The sequence below is a fragment of the Mirounga angustirostris genome, unplaced genomic scaffold, assembly GCF_029215605.1.
Source record: "Mirounga angustirostris isolate CCGP_5_RB_7025 unplaced genomic scaffold, mMirAng1.0.hap1 SCAF_7, whole genome shotgun sequence".
Taxonomy (NCBI): domain Eukaryota; kingdom Metazoa; phylum Chordata; class Mammalia; order Carnivora; family Phocidae; genus Mirounga; species Mirounga angustirostris.
The window spans coordinates 57569078-57584791 of NW_026991715.1; the positions used below are offsets into that span (position 1 = coordinate 57569078).

The 15714-nt window shown below is 38.9% G+C and overlaps 1 long non-coding RNA gene across 1 annotated transcript in view; it reads left to right on the forward strand.

The window, feature by feature from the left end:
- Nucleotides 1-2630: 2630 nt before the first annotated feature.
- The window catches only part of LOC135365253 (uncharacterized), a 222854-nt gene continuing 209770 nt past the window's right edge, over nt 2631-15714 (forward strand). Inside the window, exons 1-2 of the long non-coding RNA XR_010412888.1 lie at nt 2631-2900; nt 5793-5853. This is a non-coding gene — a long non-coding RNA (uncharacterized LOC135365253). The remainder of the gene's footprint in view (nt 2901-5792; nt 5854-15714) is intronic.

Genomic DNA, 15714 nt, shown 5'->3' on the forward strand with positions numbered 1-15714 from the left:
CTAACTTTCATATATGCCTTTTTATGGACATATGTTTTCATTCTCTTGGGTAAATACCTAAGACTGTAGTTGCTGCTGTGCATTAACCGTTTTTACATATTGTTGGCTTTGATTTTCTAATATTTTATTTAGGGCTTTCATGTCTGTATTCTTAAGGCCAAGGGAAGTCACCATGACTATCATTCAAGGAGGGAAGCATTTAGTCCTTTGCTGGGAGGTTGAGGCAATACTAACCTTTTGGCTCTTTACCTGTGTGGGAGCCATCATAGCAACAGTCCCTTAATCCTAAGCAATGGTTGGTGAAACCAGAATACATATAAACTGGATGGAATCATCCATCACCACAGAAAGAAAGGTACAAGAAATGAATAATATGCCCATGACAATGAGGAGTCATGCTGAGATTTACAGGCCACAGGACTCCATCCTCATAACTAAGTAAACTTGCTCTATGCTCCTTCCAATCTCTGGTTTTGGGGGGTGAATGTACATATATTCTTAGGCAACCAATCTGTTAGTCGATGATCTTCTGATGGAAAGACAGAGACTCCCTAGAGGGAAACTGTACATTTTTGGGAGGCTACTGATATAATTTAAAATGTCAAAAAAAAAAAAAAATGTCATCAGGAGACACACCGTTTTTAGTTGTAGTGGTGTAACCACTATACCACTGTATCCAAAGGTATCCAAAGGGTTCAGAGAAAGTACAGTCGCTCTGAATCCATGGAATTACAGCTATCAACACTGGATCAAATGTCCTCTTTCTTTCTTTTTTTTTTTTAAGATTTTATTTATTTATTTGAAAGAGAGAGAGAGAGAGAAAATGAGCAGGGGGGAGGGGCAGAGGGAGAAGGAGAAGCAGGCTCCCCACTGAGCAGGGAGCCCAATGTGGGACTCGATCCCAGGATTCTGGGATCACGACCTGAGCTGAAGGCAGCCGCTTAACCAACTGAACCACCCACGTGCCCCAAATGTCCTCCTTCTGAAGTGTGAAGTGTCTTGGGAGTGTTACTGCTTTGAAAACTGGCAGGTTCCCAAAAAGTAAAGATTACTTATTCCACAGTAAATAATTTTCTTTGCAAGTTAAGATTTATAATGAATTTACTGCAACTTCTCTTTCCTGTATACTTCTTAAATTCCTGATGGAATCTTTGGCATGTACTGAAGCAACCAGTAAATTTTTAAGAAAGTAATCAATATTCCAAGATGTCTCGTCACAAAATTAGGAATTATGTAAAGATAATTGAGGTAAAAGACAAAGAACACATTGTTCTCCTGACTCATTTCAGTTCCTCCCTGATAATGAATTTTCATGAGCTGCTTGGACTATTGAGGTAAATTGATATTTTAAAGTCTGATTATTTGTGACAGGAGTACAATACTTGTAGGCTTTTGTTTGTATATTTATATTTATACTGAATATCTATGACCAATTGTGAGTAAAATACCTTCTGTTCTTAAATTGCTCATTTAGTGTAGTACTTGCCAAACATCACTTGAATAAATACTATATGTGAAACACAAGTGCTTTATGACTAACCTTTAAAATATTTAATTAAGAAATGGAAGAGCACAATATAAATAGCTTCTATGACTTTGTGGGGAAGGATCTATTAGAGTAATTTTTCTCAACACCTTCAAGAGCTGCCTTTTTTCTTTTAACCGAGTGAATGATATTTTCAAAATATATTGCTTGATTTCCTGCCATCTTAAGCAGAACAAATAGAATATAATCTACACCTTCTACAGGTGATCATTATGCATGTCACTTCACCAAGGGGTGTTGCCCTTGAGGTTTATTAAAGGGCATAGACCAAAGGAGGAGATCAGAAAATGAAGCAGCTCAGCAGTTGGGGGCCATATAGTAAATGATGGGGCCATCTATTAAATGCTTCCTCTCTCCTCCCATTCCCCTCTCTCATACCCATTGACTTCTAATCTATTCATTTAAACTTAGGAAGATTGAGGGTGGAGACAAGGAGCCAGATAACCTTGGTTATTCCCTCACTAACTTTATTTTATATTCTTTCACATTGTTGTTTTGGAGGGGGACGAGGGTGACTCTAAATGTTGTCCTGCATGTATCAAGGGCGTATATTTATAGGCCTTTTTCTCTCATTCCCAGGACAGAGAGCGAGAGAGAGACAGGGAGAGCAGGAACGCAAGCAGGGGGAGTGGGAGAGGGAGAAGCAGACTCCCCACTGAGCAGGGAGCCTGATGCGGGACTTGATCCCAGGACCCTGGGATCATGACCTGAGCCAAAGGCAGACACTTAACGACTGAGCCACCCAGGCACCCAATATATACAATTCTTACTTGTCAATTATATCTCAATAAAGCTGTTGGGGGGGAAGTCCTGTGTACTAAAGTGTAAGAAAAGCATGGATGCCTCTCTTAAGACATGGCTCTTTAACGTTTTTTTCTGTTTGTGTCTTTTCTTAGAAGCAGGTCCTGGGACAAAGATTCAAATAAGCAGGCGAAGGATGCATGGGTAGTGAAGGCAGTGCAGAGTGTGTATGATGCAGCCAGCCACCCTTGTGACCAGCTGGGGAGGGGGGGCGGGCTGGGCCCTGGGCAGACAGTAGAGCGCACGCGCAGTCACCACGACCACCCTCCTGGTCCGCGCGCAGTGCTCGGATTTCCGCCCCCTGCACTTGCCTGCCTGGTGCGTGTGGGGGGCATAGGCGGCCACAGAGAGCCCGCACGTGAAGGGATGCAGTTCCAGGTGAGGTAGAAGTAAGGCACGGTAAAAGACAAACTGCCACATAGTAGACAATTTAAGAGTTCATCTGAGCAGAAATCAACAGGAATCCGGCAGTGCCGACTGAAAAGTAGTCAGGGGCGCTTAGCCACAGACAGGAGCTGGGGAGAGACTTTTACAGAGAAAAGGCGGAAGCAAGGTAAGGAAATGATTGATTGGCTCTAGCTTAAAGCCTAGTTGGCTGTTTGTGACTGGTTGAACTTAGGTTTCAATTTTGTAACCTTCAGGCATTTACAAACTTAGATTTTGGTTTGCTTAGGAAGTTGGCCACAGCATTGAAGCTGCCTATCACGTGGCCTCGTTTAATTAATTTAACAGGTGTCTTGCCCTGAAGTGGCCATGGGGAGGCGGTAAAGGTGCGTCACCCTCAATAGCCACTGTAGATGGAGACCTTGACATGAGAGTGGCCCCTGTGATTTGTAGACTTGCATTTTGAGAACAAATTGGCAACCTAAAGAAAGAGGTAAGCTGAGGGAAGCTCAAATTACCTGAAATTGAGTTTGTTCTGGAACAGTAGAGGAATTGCAATTTGGGAAGCACGAATTGTAGCAAGCTATAGGTGAATCCATTGGGGGTTTGCAGGGGTTTGTATTTATGGGCAAGGAGTGCAAAGAAGGGGGAGTCCAGCCAATAAGCTCATTGGCTTGAAGATAAGGGAGAGATTCTCTCTCTCTTTTTTAAAGATTTTATTTTAAAATCTGCCAGAGAGAGTGAGAGAGCACAAGCAGGGGGAGGGACAGACAGAGGGAGAGGGAGAAGCAGGCTCTCTGCTGAGCACAGAGCCCAATGCGGGGCTGCATCCCAGGACCCTGGGATCATGACCTGAGCCAAAGGCTGACGCTTAACCACTTAACTGACTGAGCCACCCAGGCGCTCCCCAATAGGGAGAGATTCTTGATGGATGTTCAGTGAGATCCATGGATCTCATTGGAGATATATTTGAGTCTTTTGTAAATCAGGCGTTTATGGGAAATCAGTCTCTCGGTTCTTCAAATTTTGTTTTCAATGGCACATGCATGAGACTCTCCATTTCATAAACTCTGGTTCCATCTTAGATTGAAATCCTTTCACAAAATCAAGAGATGGTTGTGAGTTTCCTTTAGCTATATACTAGTATCTAGAAACATTGGTCTGTAATGTTTCTGGAGGAAAAACTCAATTCCTATTAAGTAGATCCACATTGCCTATCTTTTCTGGTTGACTTCCCGAATAAGTTATCCAGCAAATTGTCTAACTCAGCCCTCTACTTTAAAATTATTTAACTACTGCCAATTTGAATGTATTCTGTCTTGAAGAGTCAGCTGCGGTGAGATAAGTGAGGGGTGATTGATTTTCAAGTGTCGGTTTACTCCACTCCCTCAAATCAGATAGTTTTTAAAATTATAGAGTAATGATTCTGAAAAATATTATGTCAAGCACTGCTTATTTATGAAAACTTTATACTGTCTATGGGAGCAGTGAGTACAAATGAACAGGGATTCTGTATGTTGTAGCAGAGAGCTCTTTTTATTGGCTAGCATCTTTTTTGTGTGTGGATCCATTTCTTCCCAAATCCATTTGACCCTCGAGGTATTTCTCAGTGGGGTCTCACATATCCACATACCCTTACAGGGTTGGCATATCTATTAGTTTTTTGTGTCAACTTCACTGAGCCAAGGGGTGCCCAGATTAAGCATTACTTCTAATTGTGTCTGTGAGGGTGTTTCTGGGTGAGATTAGCATTTGAGGCCATACATCCGAGTGAAGTAGACTGCCCTCCCCAACATGGGTGGGCCTCATCCAATCCATTGAGGGCCTGAATGGAACAAAAATCAGAGGAAAGGAGGATTCTTGCATGAGCCAGGACGTCGGTCTTCTGCCCCTGGACTGGGATTTACACCATCAACTCCTGTGGTTTTTAGGTCTGTGCGGTTGGACTGGAACAACACCCCTGGCTCTCCTGGGTCTCCAACTTGCAGACAGCAGATTGTGGGACTTCTCACCCTCAATAGTCATATGAGCTAATTCGTCATCATGAATCTCCACATATATATTATATAACATATATAATATCCTAGTGGTTCTATTTCTCTGGAGAACCCTGACTAAGGCAACATGTGACCGGGGTGGGCCGATCTTAATACACTATTTGGTTGAGCACACAGAAGTGGAAACATGACCCAGTCATGGCCAACCTGTGTGTGTGTGTGTGTGTGAGAGAGAGAGAGAGAGAAAGAGAGAGGTGGGGGGAGAGGAAGTGGGAGAGAGAGGGATGGAAGGAAGGAGAGAGAATGATTATGGATGCTGGGAGAATGAAATTCTCTTTCTGCTTCACTTGCTAATTTGATAATAAAAGACTAGGCATGACTGTGGTCACTCTCTTGACTCCCTTAGGTGGAGAGAGATTCTATGCAGAATGCAACCAAGTAGAGACAAGTAGTGGAGACAAAAAGTCCTGGGGACTTTAGTCCCTAGATCTGGCTGTGCTTGAGCTCAACATCAGGGCCTGTTTTTCTGTGAGCTAATTCCTCTTCCTCTTCTTTCTCTTCCTCTTCAGTTTAGTTTAACTTAGATTTCTAGCACTGGCAGTAGAAAGAGTTCCGACTAAAACACCTACTCAGAACTGGCAAGAAACTGAATATGAAAATGAGAAAATGTATCAGGAAAAATTTTTGAGAAATTAGCTTGATTAAAAATCTCCTTAAATACAATAAAAACTGGGGCGCCTGGGTGGCTCAGTCGGTTAAGCGTCTGCCTTCGGCTCAGGTCGTGATCCCAGGGTCCTGGGATCGAGCCCCGCATCGGGCTCCCTGCTCGGCGGGGAGCCTGCTTCTCCCTCTCCTCCCCACTCATGCTCTCTGTCACTATCTCTGACTTTCTCAAATAAATAAAATCTTAAAAAAAAAAATACAATAAAAACTGATTTGATATCAATCAGCAAGATGTTTTTTGAAACCAGAATAGGTGTGAAATTATGACAAGTTTTCAATGGCTCTTGCATTACAACACCCCTGAGAAAAAAAAGATAGCTAATATTTATGTTTACTTACAGGAAGTTACTCCTAAATATTTTTGTCTCCTGGCATCCAGTTCCAATGAGTTTGTGAAAGCTGGTGAGTAAATATATATACTCTTTTGTAATTTTAGTTCCTATGTGCAACTTTATTTCCAGGGTTAGGGGATTAGGGTGTGAAGTGACTCCCAAACACGAAAAGCATTTCTTGATGTGCAATATTTACGCTGTCCAGTAAATCAAATAGTACTTGTAATTCCTTTGAGAATTTGTCAGAAAGCCTTGAGATTCAGTTGATGTCTGGCCTTGGAAACCTCAAAGGTTCATTATAGGATGGTCAATCTTGTGGCAAATCCCTGTTTTCTCCTAATCACCAAGACCTCTCACTGCCACCAAGCAATGATCTCAGCTATAGTTGCCTTACCTTAAAAGTGATCCACAGTTGTACAGCAAAAATGAATAATCTGTACAGGGGCAGTGGGCTGGAACCTCTTAATGCAGAAGTTCAGAGTTGTATGAGTTCTGCCATTAACATATCCATGGAAACACCTAGGTTGCAAAAAGCAAGGAGGGTCACACAATGATTGAGACAAATCATCTGTTCTCAAACTTTGTTTTCAGGACCCCTTAAACTCTTAAAAATTATGGAAAAATTCAAAGAGCTTTTGTTTATGTGGGTTATATCCACTTATGTTTACAGTATTAGAAGTTAGATCAGGAAGATCTAAGTATTGGGAAGCTTACAAGCACATGGTATAGGATATGAGTTTCCAATATCCTAATTTATATTGAAAGATTAGAGCTTGTAATTGGCAGCAGTTACTGTGCTCTTCTCCTTAAAGTAACTAGAATGTGAAGTGAAAATGTCCACCAAGACACAAATCCAAATAACCATACTTTGCCACTGTTTTTTCTTTCTTTTTTTTTTTTTTTTAAAGATTTTATTTATTTATTTGACACAGAGAGAGTGAGAGAAGAGAGAGCATAAGCAGGGGGAGTGGCAGGCAGGCAGAGGGAGAGGCAGGCTCTGTGCTGAGCAAGGAGCCCGATGTGGGACTCGATCCCAGGACCCCGGGATCATGACCTGAGCCGAAGGCAGACGCTTAACGACTGATCCACCCAGGCGCCCGCCACTGTTTTTTTCAAGACAACATGGTGTTCTATCAAAAACGTGTCTAGTTCAGCTCACAACTTAAATACTCACACAGGTTGTTTTTCTTGAACCAGCGATTGTACTTTGGTATAGAGCAGAAGTGCTTTATGAGAACATAACATAGAATGTTAAAAAGGAGCATACTCAAGGGTTGAGTGTTTTATCAAGGGCATTCTTACGTGAAACTGGCTTTTTTTTTTTTTTTTTTTTCTTATCTGCAAGCACATGGCAATGAATAATACAACGAAGGGTTTGGTGCCACTGCTTTGACCCTGTGGATTCCTTGAAAGGAATTGGGAAACCCCAAAGGATTGCAGACCATACTTTGAGAATCACTGATTTAAGAAATGCCATCATTCTGTCATTCAGAAAAAGCCTTATCAGGCACTTCTGGGCACAAGGGATGTTGTCAGTGAACAAGGAGCTCTGTCTTCATGGAGGTTATTGTCTAGCAGGGTGGGGATAGACAATAGGACAATAGATATAATAAATAGGTAAATTAGGAGATACATTAGGAGATGATAAGTGCTATGGAAATATACAGGAGTACAGCAAGGTAAGTGTGATTGGGAGTGCTCGAGGTGACAAGTATAGCAGGTGGAAATTTTAGACTGATCAGGATAGACCTAATTGCAAAGATGGTATGGAAGCAAAGTCTTTTTTTTAATATTATTTTTAAATTTTAATTCCAATTTAGTTAACATACAGTGTTATATTAGTTTCAGGTGTACAATATAGTGATTCAACACTTACATATAACCACCTGGTACTCATCCTGACAAGTGCCCTCCTTAATCCCCATCAGCTATTTCCCCCATCCCCCACACACCTCCCTTCTGGTAACCACCAGTTTGTTCTCTATAGTTAAGAGTCTGTTTCTTGGTTTGTCTCTCTCTCTCTTTTTCCCTTTGCTCTTTTGTTTCTTAAATTCCACATGTGAGTGAAATCATATGGTATTTGTCTTTCTTTAACTTATTTTGCTTAGCATTATACCCTCTAGCTCTATCCTTGTTGCAAATGGAAAGATTTCATTCTTTTTCATGTCTGAATAATATTCCATTGTGTGTGTGTGTGTGTGTGTGCACCACATACCACATCTTCTTTATCCATTCATCCATCAGTGGACACTTGGGCTGCTTCCATACTTTGGCTATTGTAGATAATGCTGCTGTAAACATAGAGGTGCATGTATCCCTTTGAATTAGTGTTTTATATTCTTTGGGTAAACACCCAGTAGTGTGATTACTGGATTGTAGGGTTCTATTTTAAACTTTTTGAGGACCCTCCATACTATTTTCCACAGTGGCTGCACCAGTTTGCATTCCCACCAACAATGCAAGAGGTTCCCCTTTCTCCACATCCTTACCAACACTTGTTTCTTGCTTTTGATTTTAGCCATTCTGACAGGTGTTAAGTGATGTCTCATTATAGTTTGGGTTTGCATTTCCCTGATGATGAGTGACGTTGTACATCTTTTCATGTGTCTGTTTGCCATCTGTATATTTTCTTTGGAGAAATGTCTGTCCATGTCTTATGCCATTTTTAATTGGATGATTTGTTTTTTTGGGTGTTGAGCTTTATAAGTTCTTTGTATATTTTGGATACTAACCCTTTATTGGACGTATCATTTGCAAGTATCTTCTCCCGGTCTGTAGGTTGCCTTTTAGTTTTGTTGATGGCTTCCTTCACTGTGCAGAAGCTTTTTATTTTGATGTAGTCACATAATTTTTTTTACGTTTATTTCCCTTGCCTCAGGAGGTATAGCTAGAAAAACGTTGCTCTGGCCAATGGCAGAGACATTACTGCTTGTGTTCTCTTCTAGGAGTTTTATGGTTTTAGGCCTCACATTTAGGTCTTTAATCTATTTTGAATTTATTTTTATTTATTTATTTATTTTAAATATTTTTTTTTAAAGATTTTATTTATTTGAGACAGAATGAGAGAGAGAGAGAGCACATGAGAGGGGAGAGGGTCAGAAGGAGAAGCAGACTCCCCGCCGAGCAGGGAGCCCGATGCGGGACTCGATCCCGGGACTCCAGGATCATGACCTGAGCCGAAGGCAGTCGCTTAACCGACTGAGCCACCCAGGCGCCCCTTGAGTTTATTTTTGTATATGCTGTGAGAAAGAGGTCGAGTTTCATTCCTTTGCATGTATCTGACCACTTTTCCCAACACCATTTGTTGAAGAAACTGTCTTTTCACCATTGGATATTCTTTCATGCTATGTTGAAGATTAACCAACCATATAATTGTAGGTTTATTTCTGGGTTTTCTATTCTGTTCTATTGATGGATGTATCTTTTTTTGTGCCAGGACCGTACTGTTTTGATTACCACAGCTTTGTAATGTAACTTTAAGTCTGGAATTGTGATACCGCCAGCTTTGCTTTTCTTTTTCAAAATTGCTTTGGCTATTTGGGGTCTTTGGTGGTTTCATGCAAATTTTAGGATTGTTTGTTTTAGTTCTGTGAAAAAAGCTATTAGTATTTGATAGGGATTGCATTAAATCTATAGATTGTTTTGGGTAGTATAGACATTTTAACAATATTTGTCTTCCAATCCATGAGCATGGAATGTCTTTCTATTTCTTTGTGTTGTCTTGGATTTCTTTCATTGGTGTTTTATAGTTTTCAGACTATAGGTCTTTCACTTCTTTGGTTAGGTTTATTCCTAGGTATCTTATTATTTTGGTGTAATTGTAAATGGGATTGTTTTTTTAATTTCTCTTTCTGCTGCTTAATAATTAGTGTATAGAAATGCAACAGATTGCTGTATGTTGATTTTGTATTTGAGGATAGACTCTCCAGGACAAGGAAAGAAAATGGGGATTAATTAAGAGACTTGTGCTTTAAGCTGATGAAAGATAACTGTGCTGGGCCAGGTGTGGAACAGGCAAGAAGAGGGAACCAGTAGAACTTGGTTTTGATACAGAGTGTAAGAGAGAAGTCAAAGGTAACTTCAGAATTTTTGGTCTGAGTGTAGTATATCTCGTACCCAAAAATTAACTCAAAATTTACCATAGATCCATGTATAAAATTATAAAACTTTTAGAAAAAAACACAGAAGAAAATCTTCATGACCCTTGTGTAGGTAAAGAGTTCTTAAACATGACACCAAAAGCATGATTCATAAAATAAAAGTTCTATACATTGGACTTAATCAGAATTAAAAATTTTGCTCTCTGAAAGACACCATTCAGAAAATGAAAATAGAGATGTCATGATCCCAGGGTCCTGAGATTGAGCCCCACTTCGGGCTCTCTGCTCAGTGGAGAGTCTGCTTCTCCCTCTGCCTGCCACACCCTCTGCTTGTGCGCACTCTCTCTCTGTCAAATAAATAAATAAAATCTTAAAAAAATGAAAATAAAGTGACAGTATGGGGAAAATCATTTACAAATTACATATCCCAAAAGGATATTTATGTATGTGTACATACACACACATACTCTTTAAACTCAACAGGAAGAAAACAAACAAGTTTGAAAATGAGAAAAAGATTTGAACAGATACTCCCACAAAAAATGGCAAATAAGCACATGGGAAGATGCTTAACATCATTAGCCACTAGGGAAATGCAAATTAAAGCCACTATGAGATGCTACAGTGTATGTATTAGAATGCCTAAAATAAAAAATACAGACAATAGTAAGTGCTGATAAGGACGTGAAGAACTGGGTCTCAAAATGGCATGGCTACTCTGGAAAACAGTTTGGCAGTTTCTTTCTTTCTTTCTTGTTGTTTTTTGTTTTTATTTAAATTCAATTAATAAACATATAATGTATTATTAGTTTCAGAGGTAGAGGTCAGTGATTCATCAGTTGCAGAGAACACCCAGTGCTCATTACATCAAGTGCCGTCCTCAGTGCCTATCACCTGGTTACCCCATCCCCCCACTCACCTCCACTCCAGCAACCCTCAGTTTGTTTCCTATGCTTAAAAGGCTCTTAGGGTTTGTCTCCCTCTCTGATTTCTTCTTGTTTTATTTTTTCCTCTCTTCCCCTATGATCTTGTGTTTTGTTTCTTTTTTTTTTTTTTTTTTTTTTTTTTTTTTTAAGATTTTATTTATTTATTTGAGACAGAGAGAATGAGAGAGAGAGAGCACATGAGAGGGAGGAGGGTCAGAGGGAGAAGCAGGCTCCCCACCGAGCAGGGAGCCTGATGCGGGACTCGATCCCGGGACTCCAGGATCATGACCTGAGCCGAAGGCAGTCGCTTAACCAACTGAGCCACCCAGGCGCCCTTGTGTTTTGTTTCTTAAATTCCACATGTCAGCGAGATCATACGATACTTGTCTTTCTCTGATTGACTTATTTCGCTTAGCATAACGCCCTCTAGTTCCATCATTGCAAATGGCAAGATTTCTTTTTTTTGATGGCTGAGTAGTATTCCATTATATATATACACCACATCTTCTTTATCCATTCATCTGTTGATGGACATCTGGGCTCTTTCCATAATTTGGCTATTGTGGACATTGCTGCTATAAACATTGGGGTACAGGTAACTGGTAGTTTCTTATAAGGTTAATTATCCACTTACCATATAACCTAGTAATCCCACACCTAGATATTTATCGTAGAGAAATGAAACTTTATATTCAATGAAAACCAGTATATGAATATCCATAATAATTTTGTTTGTAACAGGCAAAAATTGGAAATAATCCAAATGTCCTTCAACAAGTGAATGGATAAACTGTAGTATTTCTATATAAGTGAATACTGCTCAGAAAAAAAGAAAAGAGGACTACACGCAACAACTTGGATGGATGATGTCAAGGGTATTAGCTTATGCTAAGTGAAAAAAGTGCATCTCAAAAGATTACATACCATATGATTCCAGTTATATAACATTGTTTTTTTTTTTAGATTTTATTTATTTATTTGACAGAGAGCACAAGCAGGGGGAGTGGCAGAGGGAGAGAGAGAAGCAGACTCTCCAAGGAGCAGGGAGCCTGATGTGGGGCTCTATCCCAGGACCCTGGGATCATGACCCTAGCCGAAGGCAGTCAGTTAACCAACTGAACCACCTAGGTACCCTAACATTCTTGATATGATAAAATTATAGTGATGGGGAACAAATCTGTGGTTGCTAGGGATTAGGGCTGAAGTAAGGAGGATGTGACTATTAATGGGTAGCACCAGGGAATTTCTTTGGAGTAATGGAACAGCTCTTTATACATTGTATCTACTGCTGGCTACAAAAATCTAAACATGTGATAACATTTCACAGAACTATGTACCAAAGACGAGAAAGAGCACATGTGGGGGTGCCTGGCTGGCTCAGTCAGTTAAGTGTCCAACTCCTGGTTTTGGCTCAGGTCATGATCTTGGGGTCATGGGATTGAGCCCCATGCCAGGCTCTGCGCTCAGAGGGGAGTCTGCTTGAGATTCTCTCTCTCCCTCTGCCCCTCCCACACTCCTCCCCTCAAATAAATATATAAATCGTTTTTTTAAAAGTGCATGTAAAAACTAGTGAAATCCAAGTAAGGTCTGTATTTAGTTAATAGTATTGCACCAATCCTAATTCCCTGGTTGTTATAATTGTACTATGGTTATGTAAGATGTTCTTTTGTGGGGAAGCTGGGAAAGGGTTCTCAGGAACTCTATACTGTTTTTGCAAATTCTCTGTGAGCCTAAAATTACTTCAAAATGAAAAGAAAAAAGATAGCGTTTCCATTAACTGGGATGAAAGAGGCTGCATATAGAGCAGATTTTAGAGGAGATGAGTTCAGTTTTGGATATCCTAAATTGGAGATGTCTATTTTATATGCTTATGTGTACAAGTCTGGAATTTGGGAGAGGAATCTGAATGAGATATACATTTGGGAAATGATATTTAAGGCCAGGAGATTGGATAAGCTCATCTAGGGCAGGAATATAAATCAAGAAGAAAAGCAGAGTCAGGACAGAGTCTTAGGATACTCCACTATCAGATAACTTGAGAAAATAGAACTCGGAGAAGGTCATAGTTTCAAGTGTAGTATTTCCCTTTTATTGAAAACTCTTTGGTGTGCATGCTTGTGTGCGTGTGTGCGTACGTACGTGTGTGTGAATGTGTGTGTTTGTTTGTGCTTGACAGAGTTCTATTCCAACCAGTAGATAGTTTTGCTGGTAGATTTGAACCTCTTTCAGTTATTATGGTCTTCTTTCTCTGTTCCTCTGTAATTTGTCAATTGCATTAAAATTTCAGAGTATATCAATAGGAATGCCCCTCCCTTTCTGTCACATTTTGAACTCTGGTCAATGATTTTACAACCTGTTCTAATGCTTGCTACCTCAGGGATCGTATATGGTAATCTCAGTGCTTTGGGAGAAACTAGCATTAGTTCCATTAAAAGAGGATGGAGCTTCCTTATATATATCTTCGGCTTGGGTCATGATCCTGGGGTCCTGGGATCGAGCCCCACATCAGGCTCCTGGCTGGGTGGGGGGCCTGCTTCTCCCTCTCCCTCTCCCCCTGCTCATGCTCTCTCTCTCTCTCTCTCTGTATCTCTGTGTCTCAAATGAATAAATAACATTAAAAAAAAAAAAAAGAGGATGGAGCATCGTTGTGAGACTACTTTCCTTAATGAGGAAATAAAGACAAAATCTGATTCACATGTAGGAGAAATTTTCTCATTATCTTCTTATTTTGTTTTCCTGAAATCATGGCTCATTTATGGTCAGTCTCTGCTCTTGCCATTTTTGTCTGTTTTATCTCCTTTGCCACTATCTTCCCATTATCATTGCTATTAAAAAATTAATTCACTTAGTTAACTGACTTAGCTTCATGTTTAGGCAGATCACTGTAATTACTTTATAAGTTTAGGAATGCAGCCTTGTTTAGAAGAAGAAAATTATAATCCCTAATGCATATGTTAGGAAACAAGGAAGGGTAAAAATCAATGACCTAAGTATCCATCTCAGGAAGTTGGAAGAACAGCAGGCTATATCCAAAAAAGGAAAAAGGAAGATATAATAAAGTTAAAGGCAGAAATTAATGGAATAGAACAAACATATAGTAGAAACGATCAACATAAACAAAAGCTGGTCCTGTGCCAGAAAGATTGACCAAAAAGAGATAGAGGCTACAAATTACCAATATCAGGAATTAAAATGGGACATCACTTTAGATCCTATAGACATTAAAAATATATAAGAGAGTATTATAAGAATTCATTCCATTGAATTAAAAAATAAGTGAAATAATTTAATTCCTAGTAAACACAGTTTACCAAACTGACATCTATTTCTAACGTAAGTAAAAATAGAAAATGTGAACAATCCTTTTGCAAATTGCCTATTTATACTCTGCCCATATTTCTATTGAGATTTTTGTTTTTTTAAAAAATCGGTTGATGGGACTTCTTTAAATACAAATACATTAATCCTTTGTCATAAATATTGCAAGTATTTCCCCCAGTGTTTTTACTTTCACATTTTATTTATAAAATATGGAAATTTGTGTTATAAGTTAAATTTGCTGAATTTTTTCATTGTAATTTCTTTTGCTTTTGTGCTCTATCCGTATATGGTTTCTTCTAGTTTATGATGTTGATGTGTGTGTATTTTTAAATTAATTCTTTAAAACTTGTGGAACTTAGTTTGATGTGTGACATGAAGCAAGAGATCGTTTTTTTCTCCTAAACTAGTCAATTTTCTCAGCATCATTTAAAATTTAATCATTGATTTTTTCCCCTGGTTTGTGATGCTTCCTCGACCAAATATTAGAAATTTGTGTATGCTAGGATCTGTTTCTTTTTAAATTTTTCTATTAATTCTTCTATGGCATTACTCTTTGAAATTTTTCTTTCCCTTCACACCTTCTTTCAGAAGAAATTTAGAATAATTTTATCATGTTAAATATTCCATGCAATTTATGTAGGTATTTTGTTAAAGCTAAATGCTGTAGGGTGAAAACTTGATATTTTAATAGATATAATATATCAAAGTGGTTAAAGTACTTATTCTTTAATCTGACATACATTATTTGTAAAATGGGGATAGCAATACTTGATAGATTGGCTGGAAAGATGAAATAAAATGAAAATAGGATATAAAATACCTTGAGCAATTCTTGGCATATAGTAGAGGCTTATTAATAAAAATAACTAAAAATTACCTCTTACTAAATGTTGCCTTTTATTACCATTAGTAGCATTTGGTGTTTCCATTGTTATATGTAGAATGTAGAATGTCTCTTCTTTTATGTAAATCTTCTATACCTTTCACCAAAATTCCATTTTTTTCATATTAATCACACTTTTTTTGGTTAGTTTTATTCTTAGCTATTTTATGGTTTATATTGTTGTTTTGCACAACTTGGTTTTCTCCAGTTACACCTTTTTGGTATTGATGCTGTGTAGGCAAGACTTCGAAAGTGTATATTCATCTTATTTAAATGTATCTGATTTTTTGCCAAAATTAAAAAAAAAAGAGCTTTTCGGTTGATTCTCATATGGGCTACAAATAATGATGGTTTTGTGTCCTTATTTTCAGTAGTTAAAGTGCTACTACTACTTTCAATTTCCTTCCTTTTTATTTGGGTTCAACAGAAGAATGATAGTAGTAGATTTACTTGTTTTGATCTTTATTTCAAATGAGAATGCCTCTAGTTTCTCACTGTAAGTTATTTTGTTGATGTTAGTTTAGAATAGGTACCTTTTTTTTTTTAAGATTTTATTTATTTATTTGACAGAGAGAGACACAGCGAGAGAGGGAACACAAGCAGGGGGAGTGGGAGAGGGAGAAGCAGACTCCCCGCTGAGCAGGGAGCCCAACACGGGGCTCCATCCCAGCACCCTGGGATCATGACCTGAGCTGAAGGCA